The following is an 18,823-nucleotide window of genomic DNA, read 5'->3' as shown; positions in this document are numbered from 1 at the left end:
AGCTATACATAATAATTTACCGCCAAAAGGAACTGGCCTAAGGTTACCAACTCTCAGACTAACGTCCTCAGTGAGAATTACTGCAACTCTTCATCTATATATATATATATAATGTCGTAAAACTTTCAAGGACTCCTAACAAAGTCCTGTTTTTTTTCCCTAGAAACATGTAGTCCAAGCAAATAATTCCAGACTCGTCCCTCTGTCTGGCAGCTTTCGATGAGGATTAATCGGAGCGGCGGTAATTAATTGCAGCGCGTTCATCAATCTAAATTATGATTAACAAGAACAGCTGCCTTCGCTGGCGTTGAATCATTAGCTGCGAAGGACATTCGCGTGTTCCCTCTGGGAGAGCGTCGTCGAAGTCCACTCTTCGCCTTCCCATTTTCGGTCGGTGCCGGTGAGCGCTGACTAAGTGGTATGGTTACAAATGAACTAAGCTAAGATTAATCGTGTGGCGCGTAAGCAACGGAACTTTGCACGGCTTCGAATTACCACGGCTGCATGCTTGCACTATATCAAACACAAGATAAAGGCTCTCACGCCAGCTTCTCGTGAACTGCTCGCAGTTAAGGTCATCTTTGAATAATCGATTCTAGAAGCAAAAATTCGGCATGATTTCTGTAACAAAATAAAGCGAAATGGCATGCTCATTGTTTTTGAATCTATAAAAGTTTATTGTAGAAACCCTGTTCAGTTGCCAACTAGTACTTTATGTCGCACTCTTTGCCACGCCCGTAATTTCAGCATTCAAAGCAGAAAATAGCGAGAGTCGGTGCATTAATCCACAGGCAGTTGCCACGGTCGACACCCAACTCTGACGTATTGGTTTCTCTGAGCTTCTCTATACGCGCTTCAATCAGTGACGCAGTTGTTGTTCGGAACCAATATAACTGCGGTGCCTTATGACGTCTGAGTTAGACTTTTTTCCCTTTTATTCTTAAGCCGTTGCTACACGAAAGTATAGAAGAAAGGAACAAGAGAAACTTCTTTCAGTGCAGTAAACTGCGACGACGACCAAAACTGGACACCACGGACCGATGAGCATGAGGCTGATCGTCGCAGAGGGGGTCATCCGCAAATAAATCAAACGAAAGCGAGCCCTACTCGTAAAACAAGGAAATACTTTCCACACATACCAACGGGTAAGCGCGCCTGTGACATTCTAAATCCTCTCAGAGTCTACCATGACTAGCTTCCCCCCACGGACATGCACAGGCCTGCGACACAACCCCTGTTAGGTTCCGTACTCGGTTGATGCCTCTTCCTCTATCGTCTCTGCTAAATTTCTTCTTTTCATTTTGTTCTGCCTTAACATTTTTGTGTCTCCTCGCGCATTTTCATCTTCGTCGACCCTTAGTAGGTGCCACACACAGGAAAGAAAAAAAACTATAGTCTAGCCTCCCGGCAGAGCTCCCGTCAGCCTGTCAGTTCTGGATGCAGGAACCACCACACACACATACAAAAAAACAACGGCATGCAAAAAAAAAATAAAGAGCAAGAAAGGAAGGTAAAGAGAAACAGGCCGGTGTTCTCTCCTGAAGGATGCCGTTCCCTTTTCACGCCTCGTCAGGCCGCATTGTTCGCGGCTCGGGCCTTCGGCGGTACTCGTCCAGCACACGCCGTGTTTGTCCCCCGCACCCGCGTCTCCGGCAGCACCGTCGCCATCGCCTCTACGCACTATAGTGACAGCCCGACGAAAATCGCGCTTCGTCACGGACCGGGCGCAATTCGCGTCCTCCATCAGCGGTCACTGCGTTACTTTTCCCGCACACGATGACCGAAGTCGCGTTTCCCATAGCAGTCGGACCATCTGCCCACCTCTGGGCTGTCGTTCGGGTTACACCACGCAGGATAGTGCGCAGCCATCGCCTTTCTCTACTCGCTTCCTGTTCTCTGAGGAACAGTGACGTACCGGGCTGCAGAACCGGCACATATCTGACGGCGTTGGTATGAGCGTATAGTATGGAGTTCATTTCATTCAAAGCAGGTAAGGGTATGAAACATACGGATATGGATATGGATCAGGGAGAATAAAGGCTGCAGGTGGCATCTTGCGGTGGCGCAGTGACCGATCATAATGAGCTAAAGAGTTTATTGGGTTACGTAACTCATCTCTTCTTCAAAAAGGGCCCGAAGTATGCCTCGTAATCGTCATCTTGATGCCGACGCTCTTAGGCCCAGCAGATAACAACGATTCAGCCATTCGGTGCATCGAGACTTCTCAGCATTTTTAGTTAACACGCGAAGGACTCTCTACTAACGCCTCGATCTGGCTCAACGCCTTTCGGCGTCACCACGCACGACTATTCTGGCACGTTTACGATAAGCAGCACGCAGACGACGCTAACAACGCTGTTCACGTATTGCGTGACTGTCGCGTTTAGGCACAAAAAAAGTGTCGGCTGCACTGTACATATTGAGAGCGCTGCAGATAACGAGTTATTGTCAATCGTGAGACTACCAGAACCATAGCTTGTAACATGCTTTGAAAGCAGAACCTTTATTACTGCGAAATACTTTATCAGTAGTATGGAGACGTTTTCAAAGTTAAGGGATGCGTCTATGTACGATGAGACTCGCATTTGTTGGCATGTTGTTTCTAGAATTACTCGTTTATTCATTTTTCTACTTGCAAGCATCGAGTTAGTGCTTATTGGCCGATTTCCAAAGAATCACTTTCTCTTCATAATGATATTTTTTGCGCATGCGCATATATTAAGAGAGAGAGCGGATATAAGGAAGGCAGTGATGTTAACTAGTCAATAGCCCAGTTAGCTACCCGACGCTGGCGGAAAGGCAGAAGGGGAAGAGAAAGAAGGTAGAGAGAGAAGATGGGGTATAAAGACGTGAACGGACAGTTCTACAAAGTTAAAAACGCTCGCACAAACCAGACGCTCATAAAAAGCACAAAAGTGCCTTCACTGCCTCCTGAGCCTATTATCGGTGGGGACGGTGTTCTAGTATTGTCTGTTCACTCACAGAACGATGATCTACTTTCCTGAATGCGTTGGACATAGATTGTCTTTGTGCTTCGAATTGAGGACAGCGGCACAATAGGTGGTCGATGCGCTCCCATATTAAAAATAACAATAACGTTATGGGGATCTACGTTCAAAAAGCACGATTTGATATTTTTTATGGAGTTTTACGTGCCAAAACACACTTTCTGATTATGAAGCATACCGCATACCGCATACCGGATCAATTTCGACAACCCGGGATTCTTTACCGTGTACCTAAATCTAAGAACAGGAGCGTTTTTACATTTAGTCTTCGTGGAAATGCGGCCGCTGTGGCCGCGATCGAACCAGCGATCTCGAGCTCAGCGGCACAATGCCATAGCCACTGCGCTACCGCGGCGGGTCACGTCCCTATATTCTCCATAAGCGAAGTGGAGTAGCTGAAACAATGTGGCTTCCGATCTCTTCACACCTGGATCCCTGTTTTCCTCATGGTCCCTAATTGGTACACCAACTAGACACAGCCACTGCAATATTAAATGCACGCTACATTCACAACAGAGCGCCTACCCTCTCAAGTCCTCCTAGAAGATCCGAGCGTGAAAGGAGCAAAGGAAATGGAGGTTACTGAAACGGGAAAGAGAGGGAAAACGATGCAAGGACGACGTCGCGCTCGCAGTCGCACACAGCAAGGTCGTTTTGTTGCCCCAATTCCCCGCCATTCTCTTCCCCCTCCTTGATATGTGTTTTTCTATGCCCTTACACCCTTCTGCTTCCCGCGGCAGCAAAACTGGATGTGTGTCCGGTCGGCCTACCCGTCTCTCTCCTTTTGCCCGTTTCTCTCAACACGACGAAGGAATCGGACAGCAAAAGGTAAAATAAGCATCGACATAAGCGAGAAGACAAATAAAGACAGTATGCTGCAGAGGAACAAAAGAGCACGGCTCTCGGCGAAGCAGCAGCGAAATGACGAAGCAATAAAAGCCGTCATAAGAGAGCGAAATGACTAACCAAAAAACAGACGTGACAAGAGCGCGAAATGACGAAGCAAGAAAAGACGTCATAAGAGAGCGGCTCCTTAGGGCCGACGCCGAATTGCACGTTATTTTCCCGCTTTCCGTGAGAGCTATGGGAAGTGAAAAGGACGAAGAAAGGAGAACTCGGCCGTCCTCCTTCGGGATGGCACCCGAAGCGAAAGGGGTTCTCGGGAAGGAGCGACACCGCGAACAAAATAATAAAAAGGAGAACAACAATAATGAAAATAGAGGAGGCAAGAACACACGAGAAGACAGCGCCAATTACAACGCGGAAATAGGGCCAGTCTCGGCGGCGTGGCCGCCTCAATAAATCTGAAGGAGAAGACGGAAGGGAGGCTCTTTTTCCCGGCACGTCTCTCACGCGAGGCGCGATATCAAACGAGAAAGACGAACGCGGGAGCAGAGAAGAGCAGTGCAGAGACAAGAGGCAACCGAGCGTTGCAGAAGACAATGCCATCTGCTTTTTTTTCCGCTACGAGCAGTGCTATGCTTAGCTTGCGGAAGACTCAAAGGTGCGCGCTCCTCGAACACAGGGAAAGTGAAGGAAGCACCCTCTGTGTTCGTGCGGCAATGGCTTTCATAACTGAAGTCGCAGTGGAAAAGTTCTGGTTCTAGTAAGGCTGTGTACGCAGCAGGCAACAAGCACCCAAGCGAAACACAACAAACAGCTTAGAGCCAGAGCGTCTCAGACTGACGTAAAAGCACTTACGCCGGCCAATACGACAAATGATTGAGGACCTTAACAAAGAGCATATGAGAGTGCGGTTGAAGATTAATATACAGAAGCGAAAGATAAATGATAAATAGCCAGACAAGGGAACAAGAGTTGAGGGTCACCAGTCGGCCACAATATTCTGTGAAGGAGCACGCTTACCTAGGTCAATTACTCACAGGGGACCCTGATCAAGAAAAGGAAATTTACAGAAGAATAAAAATGGGTTGGTGCGCATTCGGCAGACATTGTCAGATCCTGAATGGAAGCTTACCATTATCATTAAAAAGAAAGGTGTACAATCAATGCATTCTGCCGGAGCTGACATACGGGGCATAAAGCTGGTGACTGACAAAGAAGCTCGAAAACAAGTTAAGGACCACGCAAAGAGCGATGGAACGAACAATGTTAGGCGTAACATTAAGAGACAGAAAGAGAGCGGTGTGCATCAGAGAGCAAACAGAGATAGCTGATATTATGATTGTCATTAAGATAAAGAAATGGAGCTGTTGCAGGTCATGTAATGCGTAAGTTACATAATCGGTGGACAATTAGGGTTACAGAGTGGGTGCCAAGAGAAGGGAAGCGCAGACGAGGATGGCAGGTGGATGAAATTAATTCGCAGGCGGTATCTGGGAATCGGTTGGTTCAGGACAAGGGTAACCGGAGATCGCAGGGAGAGGTCTTCGTCCTGCAGTGGACATCAAGGATTATTATTATTATTATTATTATTATTATTATTATTATTATTATTATTATTATTATTATTATTATTATTATTATTATTATTATTATTATTATTATTATTATTATTATTATTACACAGGCGTAGTTGTCGAACAGCAAGCGTTGCTGATATGGTTGCCGCTGCCGGTGCACTTCTCCTCTTAGTAAACAAGATTACCCGTCTTATTCCAGCGAAAAAAACAAGGACAGTTTTTCTTATTCTCTCTCCTCATGTTGTACAAATTGTCGGAAAAAATTGTTACAGAAACTGCCTACTAATGCGTAAGCACATTAAGATAATGCGTAAGCATATTGGAAAGAACCTCGTGGTCTCCTGTCGTGTCCTTCTTACACGTATCGCTGCGGCAACACTTATACCCACGCTTTATTTGCCGCAGCTGAGAAAGTGCAACTGAATAGTAGTTTCTCCTAAAACACACTTCGGTATTGTGGGCAAGGAAAATAAGTTAAACTGAATTGGCGGATTACACTTATGGGTTATCAAAAGGGTGGGTTCGAATTCACAGAGTTTTTCGTTTGTAAGCGCCGTTATCGCTGACCGACCACCTTCGCTCAGTATATGTGTCCGATATCCCGATTGGCTGCAGGCATATGCTCTTACGAGCACCTTTGGCGTTCGAAACTTCAATAAAGTTCCTGAATCTAACCGCAATCGCAGCCCTCTCTAATGCAGAAAAAAAATTGAAAAGCGAAAGGCACATGGCGACGTCACATTTCGAATTCTCGCACTGGCTCAACGTGACGTCATCAATTTTTTTACCAATTACGTTCGTGACTATATATAGGTGCTTGTCAGATAACAGGAGTTACACAGCATTCTAAAGGAACAAAACACTCAACCTAGCGAGCTCTGAAAAGTGTTCCTGCCTACAAACTGCCGAAACGCGCGAATGGGCTGTAATTCTTTGTGACGTTTATTTGCGAAAAAAAAATGTCAGCTTCGGCCTTCATTTTCTCTTCTAGCAATTACCCCTTTCGGCCGACTGAAGTCTAAAAAGGACACGCCTCATAAGGATTTAGTCTTGCTCCTTCGTGTCCTTTAATGCCGTTTAATTCGGAGTGACAAGAACAAATCAAGATCTCATCGTGAAAACACAAAGAGCTTTTTTTTTTTCGCTGTTAACAGAGGTCCACGTCTTAGCCCGCGCCAGATCGTTCGCGAAGTACAGTGATGACCTCTACTGCGCTACGACACCTCAAAAGGAAGGATTTGAGGTAGCGCTCAAAAGCACTCGCGAGCTGAACGTAAAATTAAGCGCGGTGCCTGAGCACGAGGCCTCTAAATGAGGAGGACGCTTTAAGGCCGAGAAGAAAGCCGAAGCTTGTCCCTCTCTAAAGCTTCGGCCGGCTATGTTTTATGCGCGAAGCTACGAAAACAGTTACGAAAAAGAAAGGAAAGATTACCATCGGCTGCAAAGCACCGTGCTTCTAAACAAACGGAGCATAGCTCAGCAAATTTCTGAAGCGTGTCGCTTAGGGGATTGCTAAGAGGATTACGCCATCACCTTTCATTCTCTCCTCTGGTATGTATAGTTTTTCGTCTATCCTTTCGAACAAGAATGAGAAGCTCCGATGAGTGGATTAAAAGGATTAGCGCCAGCGACTCGCGCCCTTTAAGGTTTGCGCGTAGGCAGATGGGCTTGAATTGCGAAAATTATCGCCGGGGGCAGTTTAATTGAGGTGTCCCTGAAGTTCACGAAGTCGAGGATCATTATCGAACTCCAAAGAAAGTTTAATTACTCGCGTCATTCACACTGAGTGGTGGTCTAAGGCGATTAAAGACCGTATTCTTGCTTTATTCTTTAGTGAGAAGAATAAAAAGAGTTGCTAAAACGCTTCGGTCTTTGTCAAATAAAAGGGTTATCCCGTATCCGGTTGCCACATTTAGCTCGCACTTTGCAAGGAAAGTCTTTTGTGACGGTAATTCTTAAGCCTGATTGCTACCAATATGTGCTCACCCAAAAATCTAAAGCATTCCTCTGCAACTATTCGTAATATGCGTTAACTAGCGAAACGCAAAAATATCACGCCAGAAAGTTCGCTTTTCCTTTTCTTTCTTTTGTTTCCTGCTGCCAAGAAAGCGCCTTCGGTAATATCCTTGAATGAGAGAGCTTATCTGTCCTGATCATACACTGATCCACAAAATAAACTTGCGAATACGTAATTCATTTAATCCATGGTGGTGTGGGATGGATATCCCATGTACAACCGCGGTCAGTTTATTACTCATGACACTCTTTCATGCGCTGGGATAGGAAGCAGCATCTCCTCAGGCACTCTTCGTCCTTTCTCTTCTCCCTTCTCTTTGTAAATAAACATAGAAAATACGTGCAATACACAGTCTTGACTGGGTCTCCTGTAAAGAGAAAGGGAACGAGGACCACCTTCTTAGTCTATAGACTTGATTGGTAGAATTTTGTCACTTTCTTTTGCAGGCGTTTATGCAGGGTTCTGTCTTTCTTTCTCTTTTCTCTCTCTCTCTTTGTTCTCTTTTTTTTTTCTGCTCTAGAGCTATTTACCCCTAGCCTCGGTATGCATCCGCCGCTTGCATTCCCAGGCGGGGTACCCTGGGCGGCTTATATCCGTATCGGGGACATGGCGCGTGGAAAGGAATGGAGGCAGGTAGAGGAGAGGGGCAAACAGTGGGGGTGATGGCGCCTCTGCACGTGGCCTGCGCTTCTGTGGTTCTAACGTCACGCGTGTCAGAGGTGGCGGCGCGGCTGCAACAGCGGTTGCGGCAAATGCACGGTTGGTGCGGTGACCGCGGTGGTGTAGTGCGGTGCCGCATGAAAAAAAAAAGAAAACGTATGATTTCATAATGCATGCAGACCATGTATGCAGCCTAAACAGCTTTGCTGGTAAACCGTCCCCATATGAATGTACTATCTATCTATCTATCTATCTATCTATCTATCTATCTATCTATCTATCTATCTATCTATCTATCTATCTATCTATCTATCTATCTATCTATCTATCTATCTATCTATCTATCTATCTATCTATCTATCTATCTATCTATCTATCTATCTATCTATCTATCTATCCATACATACATACATACATACATACATACATACATACATACATACATACATACATACATACATACATACATACATACATACATACATACATACATACATACATACATACATACATACATACATACATACATACATACATACATACATACATACATACATACATACATACATACATACATACATACATACATACATACATACATAGCGAGAGAGAGAGAGTTCAGTATACACTTCCCTTTATGCACATTGTCATCAGCCATGTGACTTTCCTTTTATTCACTTCACCTGTGAAGGTGATAATCGTCATCACGTGCTGCGCTTTGTCTACGCCAAATGTCTCGGTCCGAACAAAAGGCTGTACGCACTACAGTCCCAACACATATATATTGCGGTAGAAATGGCTGTACTTGGTCAATTAACGTTGAAGCTAGTTGGTTATTCATTTTATGGCGGGAACAGCACTAAAGATATGAACTCATGTGAAGCACGTGGAAAAGGATACGTCGCGCTGCCTATCAGCTGATTTATTATAGAGACACACAAACATTTAAATAAGCTAGAACGAACCGTCCAAGCAAAAAAAAAGATGAAAAAGAAAAACATAAATAGAGGCAGGGGTTGGCCATCCTTTTACACAATGGTGCATGAGCGCGTTAAATGTGACTGGTCATAGGTTAGCAGGTAAATATGAAATTTCTTTGGCGAAAGACATGTTTTTTGCCGCAATTGAACACTCACAAAAGAAAGACACATAAAGACAACACGGGCGGCACTATACAAATATATATATATATATATATATATATATATATATATATATATATATATATATATATATATATATATATATATATATATATATATACGCCTGCGCTGGCTGTTCACAGGTCTACGTTATCCAGCGGTCAAGCAATCTAGTTTCCTTGTCGATGGCAAAGCAGATGGCGCGCTGACAGATTTCACTTCTAATATTAATACTCTTTGGACTTTTGGTTGCCTATCCAAAGTTATTTCGTTGCTGTTTCTTGCTAACACTTCATACTTTTTTAATTCAAGCCGCCAACCACATTTCTTACAATGCACGCCCCGATGGCCACTGACTGTTTTTGTCACGTTGTAATGCCAGTGGATTCGCCACTGGGTATGTGTGCTGGGGCCACTAAGTATAAGCTAGTGGTCTTTAGTTTGCTTTCAATCTTATATCTTAGCACTAAAACATTATGTCTAACTTATTATAAGTATAAACACCACAGCATATAATCTCTAGATAACTGTTTGCTTTACAACAGTTGCATTATTCAATGTGTTGCATTACGTAGACGTAAACTATAGCTTAGTCTGCGAAATTTTTTGTCTACCCTTATGTCTGTTTTCACTCGTTCGGCACATGGCAATGCCACTTGAGCAAGAGAAAAAAGGGGGTATGTGGAGAGTGAAAACGTGGGGGATGGGGGGGGGGGCGGGAACTTTCAGAAGAAAAATATATATTGGGGGGTTGTCTGATTTCTCCTCGGGGGATGTTGGGTGGGTGGGTTATGTTATTGATGTGTGTATAAACCATTGCTCGTTCGTCTTCAAGAGTGTGTGGGCTCAGCGATTCGGAGTAACAGCCCTCACTATTTAATGAAGGCGGCGCCTAAGCTGGCTGCACTGCAGCAGCGCCATCTATACGTATAGGCTCCGCTAAGCGGTTCCCGGTTATTTTATCTTTGTGCAGTAAAAAAAATATCACTTAAAGTTTGGTGTTTGCCATCTGTATCTCCCTCTTACCCCCTTAATTTGCCCTGCAAAGTCATGTTCTATAATACTTGTAACCAACTCGCCCATCGTATTTGCTTGATTAGTATTGCCATTTTTGGAGCTTGACAGTACTTGCGCAGTGACAGCCAGTCGACGTAGCCCAAGCCAAATTTTATTAGTCGAATGGGCCTGTTAATGAAACTGCAGTGGCAACGCGGCGGAAAGCCACCCTCGACGGTTGGCCCAGGGATGCCGTGCTCATTTCTGCGGCAAGCATATATACACGCACACTCGAGAAAATCCGAGGGTGTTGGAGCATTCGTTGGCCGCGAAAATGTGCAACGGTGAACGGCAAATTGGTTAAAGTTGACAACGAAGCATGCCAGCTAGGCGTTGTAACAAATCGCGGTAACACACTACAGGTTATAGTGGGCCCCATAGTTTAAACAGTGAGCGTGAGCCTTCTAGATAGGTTTAGTGTAAGTCTCTAAGAATGCTATAGAAGGCAATAGTAGGAGTATTACTGTGGAGCATAGGTGTATTAGGTTTGATCAACGCCTACGTGGAAGCATGTTTTAAGAAGTGTAGGTGTAACCTAAAGAGTTTCGTTATTTGTGCATTCTTGCATCAAAAAGGCCACAAATACTCTTTTTCACTTCGTGAAGGATACTGGATTGTACGAACGCTCTTGACAGTGGAGATGCCTCTGCGACTGACTCTGTTATTTTTTCTATCTGTTTCTTATCTGTTCTTCCCGGTCCCCTCCCCAAGTGTAAAGTACCAACCGGGCCCATCCTGGGTTAACCACCCTACCCACCCTACGTGGTTTCTCAGTGGCTATGGTGTTAGGCTGCTGAGCACGAGGTCGCGGGATCGAATCCCGGCCACGGCGGCCGCATTTCGATGGGGGCGAAATGCTAAAACACCCGTGTTCTTAGATTTAGGTGCATGTTAAAGAACCTCAGGTGGTCAAAATTTCCGGAGTCCTCCACTACGGCGTGCCTCATAATCAGAAAGTGGTTTTGGCACGTAAAACCCCATAATTTAATTTTTTCTAACCTCCCTACCTCTTCTTCTTCGTTTCTCTCTCTCTTTGCTATTTGTGTAACGTCGATCCAACAGTATGCGTGCCTTGTCACTGTGTCATTGACTGTAAGAGCACATATAGGTTACTTACAGTTAAAAGGACACCAAAGGGAAATAATAAACCAGTTCAGGATGACGTAGTAGTGTTTGAAAACTGTTTTCGACAATTTCGTGATGGTACGTTGATTATTAAAAGAGAAAATGAAGGTGAAGGTTTCATCCTTTGAATCACGCGCCAACAGCGCGCGCCGATACGTTAGTGTGACGTCAAGGATTTCACAGTAATTTTTTGCACTTTGGTGACGTTGGCTCAGTAAAAGTTGTGAAACTTACCGCATGCAGTCTTTGTCTCCTTTAGAACACAACGTAGTCTATTTTTAACGTTAAATAATTACCTAAGCCCTAGGAGACGCCGTTAAAATTCATAACGTCATGGCCGTCTGGTGCGGGAACTTCAAGACGGCGTCGCCACTCGTGTCTATTTTTATCCCTTTTCCTGGCCTATATACCAAAGCGGTTTCTCGCGGTACGAGGGGTGTTTTTGCCATAGTGGAAGGGTTATATACTAATACAGAAGAAATAATTTTTCTCTTTAGTGCCCCTTTAATGTGTAGAACTTTTAATAGCCTATGATATATACAACGCGGCAATATGATGCAACAGTTGCCTCCAAGACCGAGCTGCGTGCGTGCGACTTATGACGTCTACACTTCGATGAGTACATTACTGTTTGCGCAATCAAGCACACAGAGGAGAGTTCCTTGCGAAAGCGCTTGTATTTATCAGCTTATGATCCAGAGGGTTAGGAAATGACTCCCTTTTGACGTCACTGTTGGTCAGATTTCATCTCAGTATCCCTGTCTCGCCGCTTTAAAGACATGCTGGACCAGACCGCATGTAGGATATGCGACGATTGTAATACTAGTGCAGCCATGCTGTGCAGTACTAAGCTATTTTTATCGTTCTTTTTTCTTGTGTGTGTGAACGTGCTCCACGCGACAGTCCATGACAAGCCTGACTACAGGGGCTTTTATAATCAATGAGGGAACAGAGCGCAACCGGACGCAATATCCAAACGTATTGTTGGGTGGGCTGGTACTTCTGTGCTGTAGCACAATCGGGAGCAAAATTATGCACACACACTCACATGACACAATGAAGATCAAAACTTGGAAGACCAAAGCTAAGCAGCGAGTGTGTATCTCCTTAGAGCTGTTTACTGCAACTCTGTAGGAATGACCTGTAAAGCAGTGTTACAGAGCATTACTGTCCAGCATAGGTGTTTAAAATTTGATAACCGCTTGACGCTGGCTTAGATGTTGGTGTAACTGCCGCACAATTTGCATGGCGTCGCTGGAACAGTACGTGTCCCGTAAGTGTGTTATTGACCCCAACATGAACACATATAGGTTATTTCTAGTTTACATGTAATATATATCTAACCAGCCAATGATATGCGTAAGACGAAGCGTATATGCCGAATGTCAGTGTTATAATTGTGTAATGGTGCATTCGCCGTAGAAGTGGTTCGTGCTTTCCCGTTTCCTACATCCCATGGAACAGAACGATGACACAAAAGGCAAAAGCAAAAGTTAAAGTCCGTATCGTTATAAGCACAGGTTTCATTCGCCTTTTCTCGATGAAAGAAGATTCATCAGTGCAAATAAACATGACAAGCAAAAAAAAAACAGTATCTACAATATAGAAAACACTACGTATTTAAAGAGCTGCTCGCTCAAGCGAAAGGAGACAATGGCAAAAAAAAGGCGTTTTCCAAAATGCATATTTCTCACCAACCGCTTTTCGTATAGAATATGCAGAATTCTGTCATGGAGGAAAGAGATAAGGAGAAGGCAGGGAGGTTAACCAGAATAACGTCCGGTTTGCTACCCTACACCGGGGGAATGGGAAAGGGGATAACAAAGATAACAGGGAAAGATAATTCTGTCATGGTGTCTCTCTTTTCAAGCAGGACCAATGTATTCGTCCATGAGAATAGAAATACCGCATGTAAAACAGACGGAGTTTTTCCTCGTCGTTTTCTTTTCTTTTCTTTTTCCCCCCTCCCATTCTTAGAGGTATATTCGTAGGCAATACACACTAGTTTGACTTTTTTCAACGCCTCTGTAGACGCCGAGCCACAGAAGCAACTGTATAACATTACCAAAATTTTTTTCTTTCGATCATGCGAACCAAATATATGCAAAGCTGGAAGCAGAAACGTATCGCATCCTCTTAAGGTATCACACTCATTTTCATTGAAAGAATATTAACCGTTGCTATGTAAGCTTTTAAAATTTATCAAATCATTGTTTTGATGTACTTGTTGAGCTTCTGCTTTTGAGATACGGAATTGTTACCATAATTCGGTAAAAGGGCGGCACTTACCAAGAAAAAAAAATAAAAAACGAACTGCCAGCTCCCTTTTAAGCATCCTATAGAAGAATAGAAAGAACAAAAATTATTCATGAGTCACATACAGACTTGCTTTATAATTAAAGACACTTAAAGTAAGGACGATCTTATCATGAATGATCTTTAGCGTCATGACGGGAATCTGCGCTGACCCTGCGCACGTGTCAACTTACAGTAACAGAATCAGATAAATTTCCATGATATTTTGTTGCCAATACAGCTGAAAGTTTATAATTATAAAGAAAATAGTAGAGCAATACTAGCTCACTGGCAATTATAGTAACTGCGTCAATAAAAGTATTGATCTTCTCCCAATCTCTTCTTTTTTTGACAAAAAGCGAAGTTATCGACCGGGCAGGAATAGCATGATGCAGAAATATACATTAACCGAAAATTGGCGAGGTCCGCTCGTCAAAAGGAAGTCGGCACATACGAGATATTCAAACTGATTGCGGTAAGAGACGATGTTGAGCCACTACAAGTATAGCTGGTCTGTATATACTTACGCTTAGGTGTTCTCTTCAACAGCGTACAGTTTTCGGAAGCTAGTGAAAGAAAGTTCGCTAGCTTAGTTATGTGTAGACATTTTTTTTCAGCAGAATTAACTTCCCTACCTTTCTTTCTCTACCACTTTCTTCAAAAGCAGGGAATGTTTATCACTTGGCTACAGAATACGTTCTTCCATTCGGTCCCCCAAGAAGTTTCGTTGCTGATATAGCATGCTAGCAGTTTTTACACGCAAAGTAAATGTGCGTGAAACGGCGCGTTCAAAGACCTAAGAGAGAGGAGCAGCTAGCCGACGCTGAAGAAAACAAAAGATTAACTTCGGCAAACTTCCGATCAATACTGCTGCTCGTCCCCATGAAAGAAAAGTGACGTTAAGAAAGTAAGGAATAAAAAAGAAAGAAAGTCGGAAAGAACGCTTTGGCGAGCGAACGCTGTCGAAAGAGGGAGAGACAAAGTACGCCTAACGGGAGGAGAATCGGCGGCAGCGTTCAAAAGCGTCGCGTTGGGCTCCACCGCGTCGGGGTCATCCCCGCTTTGTCCGGCCTGATGCAAGCTGACATCAAATTTGGCGTATAAGCGAAGGCTGCCAGAACGGATAACGCAGTTCAATCCAACCGGAAGGGGAAGAGCGCCTTCGCGGGGCGGAGGGGAGGGGGAGGGGGGGGGAGGACAGACGGACCGCAGTGGCGTTCGAAGCCCCGCTAAATCCAGGAAGGCGAAAGCGGGAGGACGGAGAGCCGGTAACGGAGGAGGAGGAGGTTCCAAGGAGGAGAGACGGCGAATAAAGGCCCAGCGGCAGACTGCTACAAGACAAAGATGGGCGGAAGCGAAGCCGAGGCGATAGCGGCGGCGGTATATATGGAGGAGGCGCGGGTGGAGATGAAGCCCCTCGCGTGCCTCGCGCGCCGTCCGGAAGCGGGGGCCATGCGACGACGACGCGGAGGGGGGGTGGGGGGGGGGACACAGAGATTGTCCCCGCGAAGGAAGCCGGCCCGGCTGAAGCATTCACTCGGCCCCGTTCCTCGCGCATCGCGGGCTTCTGCCTGAGAGCGACCGCCTTCGCTCCTGCGAGCCGCGTATACACCGAGAGGCAGCGGACGCGCACGCTGTCTCGATGGTTGTGATGTTGTGTTGGGCAGCACGAGGTCCCGGGTTCGATTCCCCGCCGTGACGGTTCGCATACCGATGGGGATTCAGTTGCAGAAACACTCGTAGGTTTAGCTGCACGCGGATTAGTCTATGTTGACCACAAATTAATCCGAGGTACTCCACTACGCATCTTGTCTCAGCCCGGTCGTTGCTCTCTAATGTTGGAACCAGTATGTATGTCAGAAAAATCCAAGCTGGCCAATAAACTATATTTGGCTCACTGACTAACTCACTACATGAGTGAGTGATCGCGGTGGCAGGCAGAGTCCTAAGCCAGAAAATTTTCGACTTCTGCGTGTGCGCGGAGTCGCGATGCAGTTTTAAATAGACGCAAACGTTCCATGCGACAAGGTTTAGCGAGAGTGGATGACATATGTTGAAGACGTGCTTCACAGTTATTTGCTTTGAGTGTAATACAAAGTGCTGGGGCACTATAACGTAAAGTTATTCCAAACTCTTTCCATTCTACTTCGGCAACCAGCCCTCCACGATTGCTCAAATTTTTCTTGGGCCGCCTCCACATCACCTGTCTGTCGCGAGGTATCACGAAAACAGCGAAAACACCTCATCTGAAATGACGTGCACACACTGAATATGCGTGATTAAGCCGAACAAAAGACAAATAATTCTTTCCGTTTCTACGTCTCCTTTTGCCATTAGCACTCCGCTAGGTCAAAAGTTCTCGGGCGGCGCACACTTCGCCTGAGCACGTCAGAGTGACGTGTAGGCATTAAAGGTGCATTAATATGCCGAAAACAACTGAATTTTTTATGCAGAATTGCCAGAGACAGTCTCGTTCCGATAGGAATAGGACATGTCGACCTACCAGTCACTTATAGTCGGATACAACTTTAGAAAAAAGGGGGCGTTTACTCCTCCGAGGCGGGTGCACCAATGGGCGCCCATTCTGGACCGACGTCATGCGCCGGACGGCCAGTGACTTCGCCGCTTCGGTCATCTGGGCGGGGCCTCCCCTTTTTTCTAAAGTTGTATCCGACTATAGACACTGGCTACTCGGACCTACCAGGGAGAATGAATTTATTTCCGCATAATAAACATTTTTGCGTGGCAGTACAACGTTGTCGAGTCCTTCCAAGACGTTGACCACATCGCTCTGCTAACTTTTAGTTGCTGAGGATCTGTTTTAGCGACATTTTTAAGCTTGCGTTGCACGCCGCCATGATTTTCAGCCGGTCACCGCGGAAGCTAAGAAAGGAGAAGCGAGACAATCGCAGACGCTGGCACCACCCTCATCATCATCTATTTATCTACTCATACTGCGCTAGCTGGACCCCACTGACACCCTCTTCACTTCTGCGTGCTCCTCGCACCTCGTCAGCCAATTAGATAAGAGTAACCTGCCGAGATAGGTAATGTTGTTCGTATTGAAAGCAAACAAAAGTAACCTCCTTTAAACGAGGAGAGCGTTTCATTGGTCGTTTCAAGCAATGCTGCGGGTCACTGTCCGCGATGCTTGCGTCGGCGGTGACGTAAATTTGACGTCAGCAGATTGGAATAAAGACATATTGGAATAGTTTTACTTTATAGGGCTCCTGGAGCGACAACGAGTTCACGATTAAGCTAAGGTGACTAGCGCAATGTCGTTCCTTCAGTACATCAATCTTGAGGCAGGCCCTGTTGCCGCACTTGTGGGTTTATGTCGCGTGCGCTACCAAGTCTAGCCATTCACATCCTGCAAGTGACTGGCTACACATTTGGGTTGCCTTAATTTACTACCCCCTATTCTAACTCTCTCTTTGAAGCAGCAAATACTCCATAGCAAAGACATTCCGATCAAAGAAGCGGCCCCGCGGGCTGTTGAAGATATCGTCAAGTATAGAACGAACCTAGAAAATGCATGACATTCACAAGGCCTGGCCGCATTAATCGCTAGCTTCCGCAGAATACGCACACTTGTTCTGTTGTTTTCGGGGGCATTTCAATCGGACAACGCCAAACAACAGACAACAGTGCCAGCTGTATATTTTCCTTCCCGACAGGAGAGGCCGCGCCATCGAACCGAGTATAATCGTATAAAGAAGCCGCTTCCATAAAGACCCGTTGCTCTACCAGGGTCTCCGCATTCAGCGCCACAATGAACGCCATTAGTGGCCTCTCGTCCCCTAGCAGCAGCGATTCCTTTTGTCGCGAACGAGCAACGTGGATCGGCTGGTCTCCTGTCTTTTCTCCTCCGCTTTGTCCCCCAAGTTCTCTCTCTGTCCACGCAGGTGCGCTCGAGGGTGGCTGGTGAACCCTCGCCTGATCGCGTGGCGTCCGTGATTTGCGCTTCAGGCTTGCTCGCCGTCTGTCGGCCTTCGAGACAAAGACGGGCGAATTCGCTTACGCGTGCGGCGCTGTCCAGGTGACTCTTTTTAGGGCTCTGCGGATCACCAGCTGAAGCGCCCCAAGAATCTTCCCGCCTCGAAATCACTCCTCGGTAAGAGTGATAGTTTGGGCTGGTTGCAGCGTTGGCGTACCCATGGTGACAAAGCCGCTAAATTTAGCGAGTTTCTTTAGTCACGTCAGCGGCAACTTTGCCTTTATTTTTGGCTTCTTAGCGCCCTATTCTAGCGACTCTCTTGGCGACTTAAAAAGCCAGAAGACAGCAGTGGAAAGATTATTTAGTGGCCTATGCAAAGTCAAGGAAATCACACCACTTTGGTCCTAAGGGGGAGATAGTGAAGCGCTTATTAGTGAGCGATCTGGGTGCGTTAAAGCATCTTTTCCAGGCAAATCACAATCTTGAGATATGATACCATTAAAAAAAATCAGGGTTGCTTTTTTTGTATTTTCACACTATGCCCGGTGACTCGCCGCATGAGGTAAGTTAAGGCTTTAATAATAATAATAATAATAATAATAATAATAATAATAATAATAATAATAATAATAATAATAATAATAATAATAATAATAATAATAATAATAATGGAGACGTCTCTAGATCAGTTTAGGTACAGACAAAAAAGACAATATTTTAAGCAAGTGATTGTCACCATCATCACTTAGCCAATGTTGGCTAAAAATGAATTGTTTCCGGTAGTAACGTGGCAACGTTGTTGCCCAAAAAAGTTGAAAAGGGAGTCAACGTCTGTAGTTGAAGTCAACGTAACACAGTCGTCCTGGGTGAGTTGGCGGTATGGAGTGGTGGGTACACGAATCGTATTATTTATTGCCGACTGGAGGTCGAATGTGCGTCCTAAATTTTTTGTCATCATAACCATGACGATGATCATCATCGTGTAATCGTTATCATAATCGCAATCATCATCACCGTCATTATAGCCATCCCATATCCGGCACTGCACGACCTGCACGAACAGTGCGCCGCCTCTGTGACGAGTCCGTGAAATGCTGTGAAATGATCCTGCGTGAAGCCTGCACTGTGCAGAACGAATGGTGGTGTGCAGACGCCACTGT

Source organism: Dermacentor albipictus, chromosome 3 (assembly GCF_038994185.2).
Source record: "Dermacentor albipictus isolate Rhodes 1998 colony chromosome 3, USDA_Dalb.pri_finalv2, whole genome shotgun sequence".
NCBI lineage: Eukaryota > Metazoa > Arthropoda > Arachnida > Ixodida > Ixodidae > Dermacentor > Dermacentor albipictus.
The sequence above is the reverse complement of the archived record's forward strand: the minus strand, read 5'-3'. Positions refer to the sequence as shown.